Here is a 13,184-nt window from a genome sequence, read left to right on the forward strand (position 1 = left end):
AAGCATCAGATCTCACACGTTAAGGGCTCAATCATAAAAGACTGCCCACCCCACCCAACTTTAGACGCCAGGTGCAAGGCCAGGTTGTTACCTATGCTTCTGATTGACTGGCTTTAGACAGGAGGTTCCTTTGACCCCTTCCTTGGGTTTGATTAATTTGCAAGAGCAGCTCACAAAACTCAGAGAAACATTTTGCTTAATGGGATCACTGGTTTACTATAAAAGGATATGACTGAGGAACAGCCAGATGGAAGAGATGCACAGGGCAAAGTATGGGGAAAGGGGGGGAGCACCCATGCCCTCTCTGAGGGCACCACTGTCCCAAGATCTCCATGTGTTTATCAACCCAATAGTTCTCCAAACCCCACTGTTGGGGGGTGGGGTGGGGTTATGGAGGCTTCATTACATAAACACAATTGATTAAGTTATTGGCCATTGGTCACCAATTCAACCTCCAGCCCTTCTCCTGTCCCTGGAGGTCAAGGGGGTGGGACTAAAAGTTCTAATTCTCCAATCACATGGTTGATTCCCTTGGTAACCAGCCACCATTCCTAAGTGCTTCTCAAAAGTCACCTCATTAACATAAACTCAGGTGTGGTTGAAAGGAGTTTTTTATGACTATCAAGATAACTTTATCACTCTTATTACTTAGGAAATTCTAAGGGTTTTAACACTAAAGGACAAAGACTAAATATAAAGTTCTTAATATAAATCACAACATCACAGGGATAAATCTGATAAAAATATGAGAAAGATCTCTACACTAAAAAATGTAAAAATTGCTGACAGAAATTTTAAAAGACCTCAATAAATGGAAAAAATATACATGTTCATAGATAGAAGACATAAATTTGACTCAAATTAATTTTTAGAGTCAAAGCAAGTTCAGTCAAAATCCCAGAAGGTTTTAATGCAGAAATTGACAAACTAGTTCCAAAATTCACATGGAAAGGCAAAGGACCTAGTGTAGTAAAAATAGTTCTGAAATAGAATACCAAAGTTGGAAGATAAGCAGTAGCTAATTCCAGGCCCACAAAACTGGAGTAATCGAGAAAATGTGAAATTGATGTCAAGATAGAAAAGCGGATCAATGGAAAATATTACAGAGCCCAGAAATAGAGCCACATATACACACAACTTATTTTTTTACCAAGATGTGAAAGCATTTAAGTGGAGAAAAGATAGTCTTTTCAATAAATTACGCTTGAACAATCATGTATCAACATGCGAAAAAAATAGTAACTTTGATTCACTCCATGCACAGTATATAAAAGTAGCTCAAATGGATCACAGATCTAAATATTAAACCTAAAACTATGAGGGGTGAAGTCATCAAGATGGTGGCTATTGCTAGCAGCTATGGTCAAAAAGAAACACAAATTCAAAGGAGATGTGATTAAATGACTTTTTCCTCCCCTCCAAAACCTAGCATGCATTTAGCACTGTGAAAGCTACATCTTGAAAAATTTTCTGGTCACTCTAGATATAAGCAGATACTTCAGAGGAGTATCATATATTGAAGGATTTTGAAAAACGTTTCTACCACGTGAAGATCTATAGAAATTACTATAAAAGCATAAACAGCAATTGAGCAAAACAAGCTTGTAGACATATTTTGAGGTCACGCAATAAAATAGAAATTTGATAATGATTTAGAGGATTCCTCTCTCCACTCATCAGAGAATATAAGGAATAAAGGCCTGAAAGAAATGGTAATTTCCTGTCTCCAAACTGAGCTCGTCATCATTAAAAGAGATCATGATTTAACTATTAAACATGTCATATCTTTAGCAGGCTCTCCACTAATTGTGGTCCTCTTTACTGGATGTGCCAGATGTGGCCTGGATGTCTAACTCACACGGGCATCATAACGTTTTGTAGTAAAAAATTCCTGGCACCACCTCAGTCCTTTCTTGTGCAGGAGAGCTGTAGGGAGAAAACTAACAGAAATGAATTTCCAAAGACTGTAATGCTTGAAGATTTTCTGCTTAATGATTTTTATACAAATTACCCCTCTCACGCCACTGCTGCAGAGATTACTGAAAGAAATTTTTTTTTTTTAAAAAAACTTGAATCCTTGTAAAAAGCCACAGGAAAATTACAGCTAAGCATTTCAAAGCTCTTCCAAGAATTCAGGAAACTGTTAGACTGCTTTGAACATTCACTGTTTTTAGTTCCCTAATTATTTCAGTTTGCAAATTGAACCGAGGTTTACTTCTGCTTTGAAAGTTCACACAAATATTAAAGGATACAATTTGCCTCAAGATTTACGAGTGCCAGTGATGGTGTTGGTTATTTCCATACTGTTTGCAAAGATTTTCCCATTTGATGATAATTTAGCAAATAGAGATTCCCCTTAGTGTTAGTCTGTTTAGATTTTAAAAGTCATATAGATGTGGAAATGGCTCCCAACTTTTCTAGAATAATAACAGGATTTTCTTTAAACTTTTTATTTTGAAAAATTTCAAAGTGGAAAGAATGAACACCTATAGAACATCTTGTAGGTGTAGCAGTTGTCAGCATTGCTACTTTTATTTTCTCTTTCATTTCATTTATGCATATGTGTATTTATTTTTAAGAATTACTTAACAATAAATTGCAGCACCACACCACTGCATTTCAATGCAGTCAATGCTTTGTCAGCATTGCTTCCTAAAAGGAATGGTATTGCAATATGTATACTGCAATGCCATTATTACACTCACAGATTTAACACTGATAAAATATTATTATCTAATATACAGTCAGCACTAAAATTTCCTCAGTTGTGTTGATGATGTTCCTTACATCCCCTTTTAAAAAAAATCCAAGATCCAGTCAAGGGTGATATGTTTCATTTAGTTGTCTTGTCTCTTGAATCTCTTTAATCTAAAGGAATTCCCTTTGTTTTGAATTTCATTCTCTCGACATTTTTGAAGAGTCAAGATCTGTGGTCTTGGAGTATGTCCCTCCATCTGGTAGAGTAATGGTCTTTTCACCCTAAACAATGCTAGTTAATTAGGTACCTTTTCTGAAAAAAAAAAAAAATAAGCCTTTGCGTGAAGACTTTATAGCCACCTGCACGTTTCTGATGTTGCACATCGTCTACAACAGATCTAGTGGATTAGCGCTATATCTTCTCGAGACACTTGAGAACCTGGCTCAGAGGATGAGGGTGCGGAATCACGGGGATGTATCTTCAGTATGTCTCCTTGGTTCCCGAGCTCTGTTAATTCAACAGGTCACTGTCATAGGAATTTTCCTACAATTACACTCTTTCATCCAGTCTTTTCTCCACCTAAGAGCCCACTGCCCCAGGTTTGAATCCCAGCCCTGCCCTGTATTAACTGCAGCAAGTATTAACCTTAGGCAAGTTTCTTAATCTCTTTAAACTCATTTCTTCATCTGCAAATATCACGAGTATTATGATACATAAAATAATGTGTATAAACAGACATAATAAATAATGAATCATTGTAAGTAATAACTCATTAATGATAAAAGAAATCACAAATAATTATGAATCATTATACTGGCTCCTTATCACCTCTAGTCTGAAATTCCTCTCCTCAGCCTGATCTTTGGCGACCCTCTGGCCTCCACGACCACCATATCTTTGTCCCACGATTTCCATCCCTTGAGGTCTTTTTTTTTTTCTCACTGTAATTGACACACAGTAGGAACTCAGTATACATTGAATGAATAAGTGCATGTGTTGATTTCCTTCCTTGCTTCTTTTCCCTTGTTGCCTCAAATGGCCTTTGTCCTCTTTATCTCCTAACGAATTAGCAGATTAAGTGACATTAACAGATTCTGATTGTCAGGCAGTGCGGTACAGGGGCTGTCCTACGTACTTTAGGGAATGACAATATTCATCAGATGTAACCTCTTCCCTTTCTTCTCTGAATGAGTTTACAATCTGGCTGAGATGGTGGGATATATTCGTATAATAAAAATGCAACAGAGGATGTGATATGCCATGAGAGAGATACAGAGGAAGTTCCAAGAAAGCTGAGAGGAGGAAGATACTGTTTTGTGGTGGTGGTAGCCTTTGAGATATTATGCCCCGATGGGTGGATGGGACCGGTTCAGACATTGGCCCAGGTTATGGGGCAGGAAGCTAGGAGGAAATTGTGGAGGTGCTAGCAAGGATATTGATAGTATGGAAAATTAACTGCACCTGGCTAACATTTTTCTATGCATAATTTTTAAAAATTAAAATTGTACTAATTCTTTCTGTGCTAAAATAAAAACTCAATGTATTTTTTTGTAGAAAGTTGTTAAAACTAAGACCTCTAAGACATAGAAAAGCTGAGACATTTACTTATTAAATGTTAGACTTTTCATAAAAAGAAATATGCTGTATTAGTTGAGGTTTCCCCAGAGAAAGAGACTCAATAGAATATATATACATGTAAAGAGAGAGAGAGAGCGCCTATATATATATATAGGCTCATGCATTAATGGAAACCAAGAAGTCTCTCGATCTGTAGTCTGAAGCTGGAGAACCAGAAAAGCCAGTGGTGTATTGAGTTGAGTCCAAAGCCCTGAGAACCAGAAGCACTGATGACCAAGGGCTGGAAAAGATGGATAATCCCAGTTCAAGCAGGGACAACGAAGTCCCCTTTCCTCTGTCTTTTGTTCTATTCTTACAGTAGATTGGATGGTGCCCACCGGCACTGGCGAGAGCCATTTACTTTACTCAGTCTGCTGATTCAAATGCCAGTCTCTTCTGGAAACACCCTCACAGACGCACCCAGAAATAGTGTTTAACCAGCTATCTGGGCATCCCTTAGCCTAGCTAAATTGACACATAAAATTAACCATCACATAGGCAAATACACCCTTTAAGTTTATTGTGAACAATCCCCAAGTCTCTCACTCATTCACCTTTAGTGTAGAGTGCTCTTTGGTCTCCGATTAGCTCTCACCACCCTGCGGGTGCCAGTGCTGTTGTGATCCAAACACCTTCATCTCTCAATTCCTGACTTATCTCCCAGCTCCCACCTCTGCCCTCTGCGGCCTGTTCTGCCCACAGCAGCCGGGGAGCCCCCTTTCCAATGTAAGTCAGACCACGGCACCCCTCTCCTTAAAGCCACCCAGTGCTCTCCCTAAGCTGATGTCCCGTCAGTGTCTCAAGACCTGATTCTGGGCTCGTTCTCTGAGCTCATCCCAGACCATGAGCCCCCGGCTCCCTCGGAGCTCCGGCCCTCACCCTTCCTCAAACGCGGCGGGCGCGCTTCTGCATCCGGCAGTTTCACTCGCTGTTCCTTCTGCCTGGATCGCTCTTCACTCTTTCGCTTCCTGCCCCTCTTTCCTTCCCTGCCGGTTGACTCGTCAGTAACGCCTTCCCGGACCTCCCCATTCCCTGTGTTTCCCTACCGCCTTAACCTGTTTTTCCCCTCCATAACACTTGCCAACTTCCAGCATTTTATTCATTTACACACTTATTTGGTTATTGGCGGTCACTCCCTGCCCTACCCCCATGCCTTCTTGACCAGCACAAGCTCTGTGAGGGTGGAGACCGACTTACTTACCTTTGTTTCCTGCTCTACATCCAGTGCCTAGAACGGTGCCTGGCATTTGCTCAATAAACGCTTGTTTAATAAAGAATTTTTTTCTTCTAAAAATGACTAATGTTTATTGTAGAGATTGGAAAAATACAGAAAGATACAAAGAAAGAACATTTATTTCCTCCCCCAAAGATATCTATTATTAACACTTTACTGAATGACTTCCAGGTTTTTCTAAAATATGTTTTTTCCTTTTGTGCAATCAAGATTATTCTTTATGTAAAGTTTATATCCAGCCTTTTAATAAGCATATTGTGAGCATTTTTACACTATGTCTGCTTTTGGGCTTGTGATTTTCCCTGCTAAATTATACAATTTTCAGTACTACTCTGTGTTTCCCAATTGTTCATATAAGTTAATAAAATAATCATTGTATATGTTCATTTATGTCTAAAGGATATGCAGTGATAGACATCAGGTGAAGAAATTTAAAATAGACATTCTATTCACATGATAATAAATACTGGAGCTATTAAAAAAAAAAGTTCACGGTGGCCAACATTATTTCCTAAGGGAATAATTTTCTAGATGAAGTTTACAGTGTTGGCATGTCAATATTTCAGGTGCCAGGACTACTGAGTTTCTGCTAGGACACTTTGAAATTGCTTTATATTCAGTCCATGGGTTGTTGAAATAGCTTGCTTTTGGTTACCTAGAAAAATGGATGTCATTAAAATACTCTTTATATGCAACCCTGGGAACATATCCCATGCATAATGTATTCATAAAAAGTTCATTTTATTTACAGCTTGTCACATAATGTGGTATAAGGAAGCACAGTTCTGATATACTTCAATTGAATTATGCTTCTGTTTTTGACAGAGTGGGGAAATATATTTGTAAGAATGAATAAACACACCTTGAACTGCCTACTTTTAGAGAAGGAGGCAGAGAGAAACACATTAACGTTATTCTGTTATTAAAAACATCTATGGCGATAGACATTTAATAGCTGTTTGTTTTCTAAATTGGGTGCTTGAAATAGTTTGTGTCAAAATCTGATGACAGTGACTCTAGAAAGCAGGAAACTCCTAGAAAAACATCTTTTCAGAGTTGCAGTTTTATAATGTGGATGTGAAAAAAAAACGTGTTGTTACCTTTTCTGGCATCTAATCCTTTGATGTTTAATTCGAAGTAATTCAGGGATTAGTTATTGTAATTGACTGCTATGGCAAATTCTCTATTTCGTGAATGAATAGAGACAGTGCTTGGTTTTGTAGGACAGAATGTACCAGTACAGCATTTGAATAGTATTTCATAGCAATATTGACAAACATCTAGTCAAATAAACTAACTTTTCCTCCAACATGAATTCATTAATTTACAAATCAATAAAAACATGAAAGGTAGAGTACTATACCGAGATCAGAGAGGAGATAAGAGGTATTTTATAGTACTTAAATGAATATCAGTGCTCATCTAATAGATACACTGAGAGCTAACGAGGTCTAAATTCTAGTGTAATATCTGCGTAGATCACTTATTATTCATTCCAATTCTTGGGTGACTAACTCCTGCGCCACTCATCTCCCATCTTGCTATTCTGAAAATACATACTCCTGGTTATTAGGGATTTCAGAGGAGAAAAACAAACGGATCAGTGGAAATCCATCATTATTACGGAAAAAAACGAGATGAAAGAAGAAAATCCAAGTGCAAAACTCCAAGCACATGTCCTTAGTAAAGCGATTTAGACAAAAGCCAAGACATTAGTTAATATAGTCATTTCTGTGTGTTTCTGGGTTTTCTCTAGTTAAGAATATAAACTAACAGAAACTAACTAATGGAATCAACTGACCTTATTTCTATAGCCACATCTTCTGTTAAGAATCTCAGTGCTGGTTCAGTGTTTCCAGACAGTAACTACAGCCCTTATCTTCTCCTAATAAAAAATGCAGCCATAACTATCTGGTCTGTTGAGAGCTGTTAGGGAGAGCAAAACAATTTGGAATTAAGGTGGGGTATTTGAGCGATGAAGCCTAGGGAAAACTGACTCTAAAGAGACCTGAAGTTTAAAGTCTAAATTAACAATTTAAAACTAGGCTGAAGTCAGTGTCCAAGGGTCTAATGCAAAGACAGATGGGGTGGGAGAAATGTATGTGTGGGAGCATTAGATGGGATTAGAATCATTAAACGGAGTCCTTATGCCTGATGTTGGAATGGAGCTCAGGGGGAGTGTAGAGACCAACACCAGGTAAAAGGCCTGGCAGAGGTTAATTTGGTAAGTTGGCCCCTCCCACATTTCCTCCCCATCCTGCTTATTCTGGTGACTGTAATTCAGGATGAGGCTACTGGTCCCTCTGGAAACCAAAGGTACCAGACATGCAGGTGAAAGTTCCGTGTAGATAAACTGGTTACACCAGGTAGGAGGTTAGGTAGATAGGCTATAGCCTGATGTTCAACAGAACTATTAAAAATCTATGCCCAAAGTACAAAACACGGCAGGTTTAGGAGAGCGGACTTTTCTGGGGCACCTCATGTTTCAGCAGGTCTGACTCTTACTGGTCTGGAGTCTGGATGGATCCTGATAGAGATGCCAGATTTTATTAAAGGTAGCTTGGAACAGCACTGGATGATATACGCAGAGTCTCCGAGATTCCAATCTTATGAGGTTAAATAAAAATAACAAGACAACAAGAACAAATTCCTTTTATTGACTGTATTCTGTTTTTAAGCATCGCCTGTAACAAGTACTTTTACATTTTCCAGATAAGGAAACTGGAGATTAGAAAGCTGAAATATACTACTCATCATATGAGGCTAGTAAATGGCAAAGCTGGAATTTGAACACGCCTGCGAGATCCGAAAGTCTGTATATATTTTATTACTTTCTAATTCCGACGTACAACTTTTCTCCTTCGGGGCAACATCTCTGGGTATGTGTGAAAACCTAGAGGCTTCTAGCTGGGAAGGTCTTTCTCTACGAAGCATGCCAGGCATCAGTGACCCAGAAGGCATCCTCATCTGGCTCCAAATACCCGAGGTCCGCCGCCTGCGTTCACCTATTTCAGCCTCAGCGCCGGGTCCTGGTCGGTGTCCCGCCTGCAAACGTCACCGCACGCCCGGACCGTTTCCTCCCGCGGCCCCCAGGGGGCGGCCTGCAGGAAGAGCCCCCGAGCCCTCTAGCGGTCAACCCCGGGACCAACGCTCCCAGGAACACTGTCAAAGCCCCGCGGGTGTTGCCCCGGGAAGCAAGGCGGTGTGACACCACCTCGAGCCACCCCCGTAGCTTCCCTTCAGGTGCTTCTGGGGCGTGTCCGCTAGCACTGCCCCGACTCACGATGACTCCTCAAACCTGCCAAGTGTGCACTCTCGGATGCTACAGAGTAGATTCTATCACTAAATTTCAGGAAGAATCAAATACAGGTATCTAGAGGATGTGGCAGCAAGGCCAAAATTTGTTTCCGTATGTCCCTCAAAATGCACAGGGTAGTTTATTTAAATTGACCCCCAGAAGCAGCTCTGGAAAGCTTATACTTCCCCAAGGTAAATATTTAAAGAGCTCTAGAAACACTCAGATTACATGGGGTAGTACAATTCTTATTTTCTGGGATGTTTTGGGGTATATTTATGGGGTATATTTAAATAACACTGGCAAATATTACTGGCATGTTCTAATGTAGGGATATCAGTCTTTCATTTTGATTTTAACATAATCATAATGACATTACAGTAATTTCCTTGTTATTAATTTAATATAATAACTAGATTATTCTTATTATTTTGGAACAAAAATGTATGTCTGTATATAAATATATATATATATACACTTTAACATGTGTATTTGGATATCAAATATCAATAGCAATTTTAAGTTTGTTTCACTGCCTCCAGTTGAGTTTATTGATATTATTTTATTATGATATTTAAAATAGACCAATTAACAGTGTTAAGTGCTATAGAAAATGTAAATAGGAGTATGACAGGATTCCTAACCTTAGAGTTCAGGGTGAGGAAATAACGTTTGAAAAAGATGTAACAGTGGAATTTCATCATCTTAGCAAAACAAAAGCAAACTAAGCAATCCCAGAAAGAGAAGAGAAAGAAAATTAGAATTTGAATACTGCCCAGCATTCCTTTCAGTCATTACCTAGAGTAAGTATGGCAGGAAAGACGTGAATCTGTGGTTTCCTCTCTTGTCTCTGTTCTGGGGGCATCTCAAGTTCAAGCATAGCACTGAGCTGAGTGTGATTCTAATTTTTAAAGATATGCATATATGCATTTTTCATATAAAATGGACCCTAAAAGCAAGCACACTACTTCATCTGGTGCTCAACCAAAGAAACAGGACTCTGTTCCAATGCTGGAGGGAAAATTGGCTGTGCTGAACCAACTCGCTGTCTTCAGTGGAGCGCCTGTCGAAGGACTTTTCCAGGGTAATTTTGATTATTTATGACTTCCTTATTTCCGATGTTAGAATCTAAGAGGCGTGATTCAGTTGTAAGATAAGTATTATCAGAGAAATATATACAGTAGAGGGGCTCGGGTGCCAGGTTAGGTAGTTTGAGTTTATTTTATACAGTAGGAGGCTCTTAAACGTTTCTGGATAAAGGATGACGTGACATTGGATTTGAAAGATTAATTAGGCAATAATATTCTAGATGAATTGGAAGGTGGCAGTTGAGGCAATTATGATTGTAGAAGTGAATGAGGAGTGACTGTCAGACCTATGATGGAGGTGGAATAAGTTGTCCGTTTTAACTGATGAGGATGGATTAAAAACACAGCTTTTAAGTTTGGGTGGCCATAACATTGGTGGCTTCTGTCGACTGAAATAAACGCACAACCTAAAAGTTGAGAGTTATGTTTTATTTGGTGGACATTTCTGAGGACTTGAACCCGTTCGAGCCCAGGATGACAGCCTCCCACATTGCTAGGAGTAACTGCTCCAGAGGGTAGGGGAGGAGCCAGGATATATAGGAGTTTTACAACAAAGACCAGGTAGTTGGAACAATAAAAGAATACTTGCTCTCTAAAGAAAACCAGGCATCTAGAGTTAAAGAATTTAGCGCTTTTCTATGTATGGGAGGAAGCAAACATTTGGGCTCATTGAATTCATTCCTTTGACAAGCACCTAGCTATCTAGGGCCAGAATCCTGTCCTTTCTTATTCTGAGTGCCCTCAGGGTGCACCATTGTGAGTGGCTGCAGAGGGCAGGCTGCAGGCTTGTCTTCACTGGGGGGGGGGGGGTGGCAGCCACTGATAACTTGATGGTTTCAGCATTCTTTGTTTACTTATATGGTTTGCAGTATTTTTCGTTCACACTTCCTTAACCAAAATTAGGGAATTCAGAAGAGCTGGTCTTATTTAAGAAAGATGAGTGTGATTTTAGATGGAGTGTGAGATGACTGTGGGGCATCCAGATGGAGATGTTACTAAACTGTTACTAAAAGTTCAAGAATTATGTAAAATAAGGGGAGAGGGTATAGCTCAAGGGGTAAAGCTCATGCTTAGCATGCATGAAGTCCTGGGTTCAATCCTCAGTATCTCCATTAAAAAAAACAACTAATAATAAATAAATAGACCTAATGACCTCCCCCCTCCAAATAAAACAAAAAATAAATAAAAATTAAAAAAAGAATTGTATAAAATAATGAACTAATTTTGAAGGTAGAAGGAAGAAAAAAATAAGGAAATAAATGTTTAAAAAGTAGAACAGGGGTGAGATAATTTCAGGAAGAGGAGATAGCAAATGATTTTAAATATTGCTGAAGTTTCAAGGGAGGATGGGTACTGAATTTGGACAGGTCAAAGTTTGAACCCTAAACTGGGATATGTGGTTTCCATCAAAGGATTTTTTTTTTCTGATTTATAAATTTGTGTGACTAACAAATGTACTGCAAAAATCAGCTGTGTATTTAGTTACACAGTTCACTCTTTCTATGCTCAAAATAAAAGTGTAGAAATGATTATCCAAGTGGTAATTAGTGACCTTCTAGGAGAATGTGAGCCGAGATCAGATTCCAAGCCAAGGAGAACTGGAATTGAAGAAATATACTTTGCTTTCCAGGAATTTAGTGATAAGAGCCAGGAGAGAGACAAGTACGGTTAAGAAGGCAAGAAAGAGCTGGAAGACAGCTCAGACCGGTCTGATGGTCTCATTGCAGCTTTTGGATTATACTTCAGTTACTCTTTCAGCCTTTCTCTATGCACACACTGTTTTGGAATCATTTAGTATGACACAGACTTTGCCCATGTACTAAAACGAGTCGGAAAAAATCATGCAGCATTTGCTCTCACGTGAAACTAGAAATACACAGCAACTACACTGAGTACATCACCTGAATGGAGAGATTATGCAAGGATTCAATCGAGAAGATGGTTTCCATGACTCTGAATAATTTCTTTAAAAATTTTTTTGATTTTTAATTTTTAAATTTTGTTTTTTGTTGAAGTGTAGTTTAATGTACACTGTTAGTTTCAGGGGGTACAGGAAAGCAATTCAGTTATACAAATACATATATATATATGTATTCTTTTTCATTATTGAATAATTTCTAACGTATCTTTAAGGTTTCTCCTATCTGTGAAATACTATGATTCTCCAAATCCTAGCGCAGAAGTCTTTGAAATAGTTGGGTGGGAGATGTAGCTGTTTCTGGGGCCGAGGTATTTCTCATTTCAGATGTGAGATTAGGGTGATACTGAAAAACCAGTCACCTCCTGAGTGCTCGGCTCTTTAGTGGGATATGACTTTCTCAGCTAAGCGGTGTTTTCCATTGGGCCCATTCGGGCACTTACAACACTTATTGACCATAGAGAATTACGTGTAGCTTTCAGAGCGTATTAGGTTTAGTGAGATAAGAAACATGGTCCCCACTCCTAAGGGCACAAGTCAGACAAAATGGAAGGAAAATGTGTTGGAAATTTGCCTCGAACAAGTCCACTAATATGAGCAAAGCATTCTATTCTGAGACGAGGAGTTAGAGCAACAGTACCTGCCACATGATGGTTTTATAAAGTTTGACATTTATAACATCCTTATCACCCAGTGCCTGGGGATGGAGCAGGTATTATCTTTTTATTGTATCTTTCAGAAACTATCTCATGCTTTCTCTTCTCTCAAAATCTTTAGCTCATGGAAGACCTGAATGTAGGACTTTCAGTGCTAAAACTGGGAAATTTCTGGGTAAACTAGGGCAGATTGTTAACCTCTGTTTGGAGCAAAGCAACCTGACTATGTACGTGCTTACTTCCTGCAGTAATCTCTCAATCTCCTGGTCAGTCTTGCTCATTTGGTGAAGATTTTTACATTCAGTTTACATTTTTCTCTCCATCACTGCTCCTGTTCATGTGGAAAATCCATCCAATGCCTTGTTTTTTTTTAGTTCCTTGACCTTTTCTCTTAGAGTCTTTTCCTCACCTTCCCCTGGACCTTAGCTGCCGGCTCTCATGGTCAAACCTTAAATTTTGTCATTATGAATAACTCTACTGCCCTCAAAACATCAATTTCTAACATCCAAGTCACTAGCCACCTCTCCTCTCTTTTCAGGTCACTGCCTCTATGATCATTCTTCTGTTAAACTGGGGCTTCCAATCCATGCCTTCCTTGTCTCGCTGCCTTACTCAGATGACAGAAATCAATACTAATTAATCATAACTGCAGAAAGGTAGGATAGCTTAATGGCTACA

General features: G+C 39.0%; 1 protein-coding gene across 3 annotated transcripts in view; it reads left to right on the top strand.

Moving 5' to 3' along the window:
* Positions 1–8,825: 8,825 nt before the first annotated feature.
* The window catches only part of NELL2 (neural EGFL like 2), a 342,904-nt gene continuing 338,545 nt past the window's right edge, over positions 8,826–13,184 (top strand). The window contains exons 1-2 of one of the 3 annotated variants that reach the window (XM_072972947.1): positions 8,928–9,038; positions 9,801–9,928. The gene's annotated coding sequence lies outside the window, so the exon portion shown is untranslated. The other 2 variants (XM_072972950.1, XM_072972949.1) reach the window with 2 other exon arrangements.

The sequence above is a fragment of the Vicugna pacos genome, chromosome 12 (assembly GCF_048564905.1).
Source record: "Vicugna pacos chromosome 12, VicPac4, whole genome shotgun sequence".
Taxonomy (NCBI): domain Eukaryota; kingdom Metazoa; phylum Chordata; class Mammalia; order Artiodactyla; family Camelidae; genus Vicugna; species Vicugna pacos.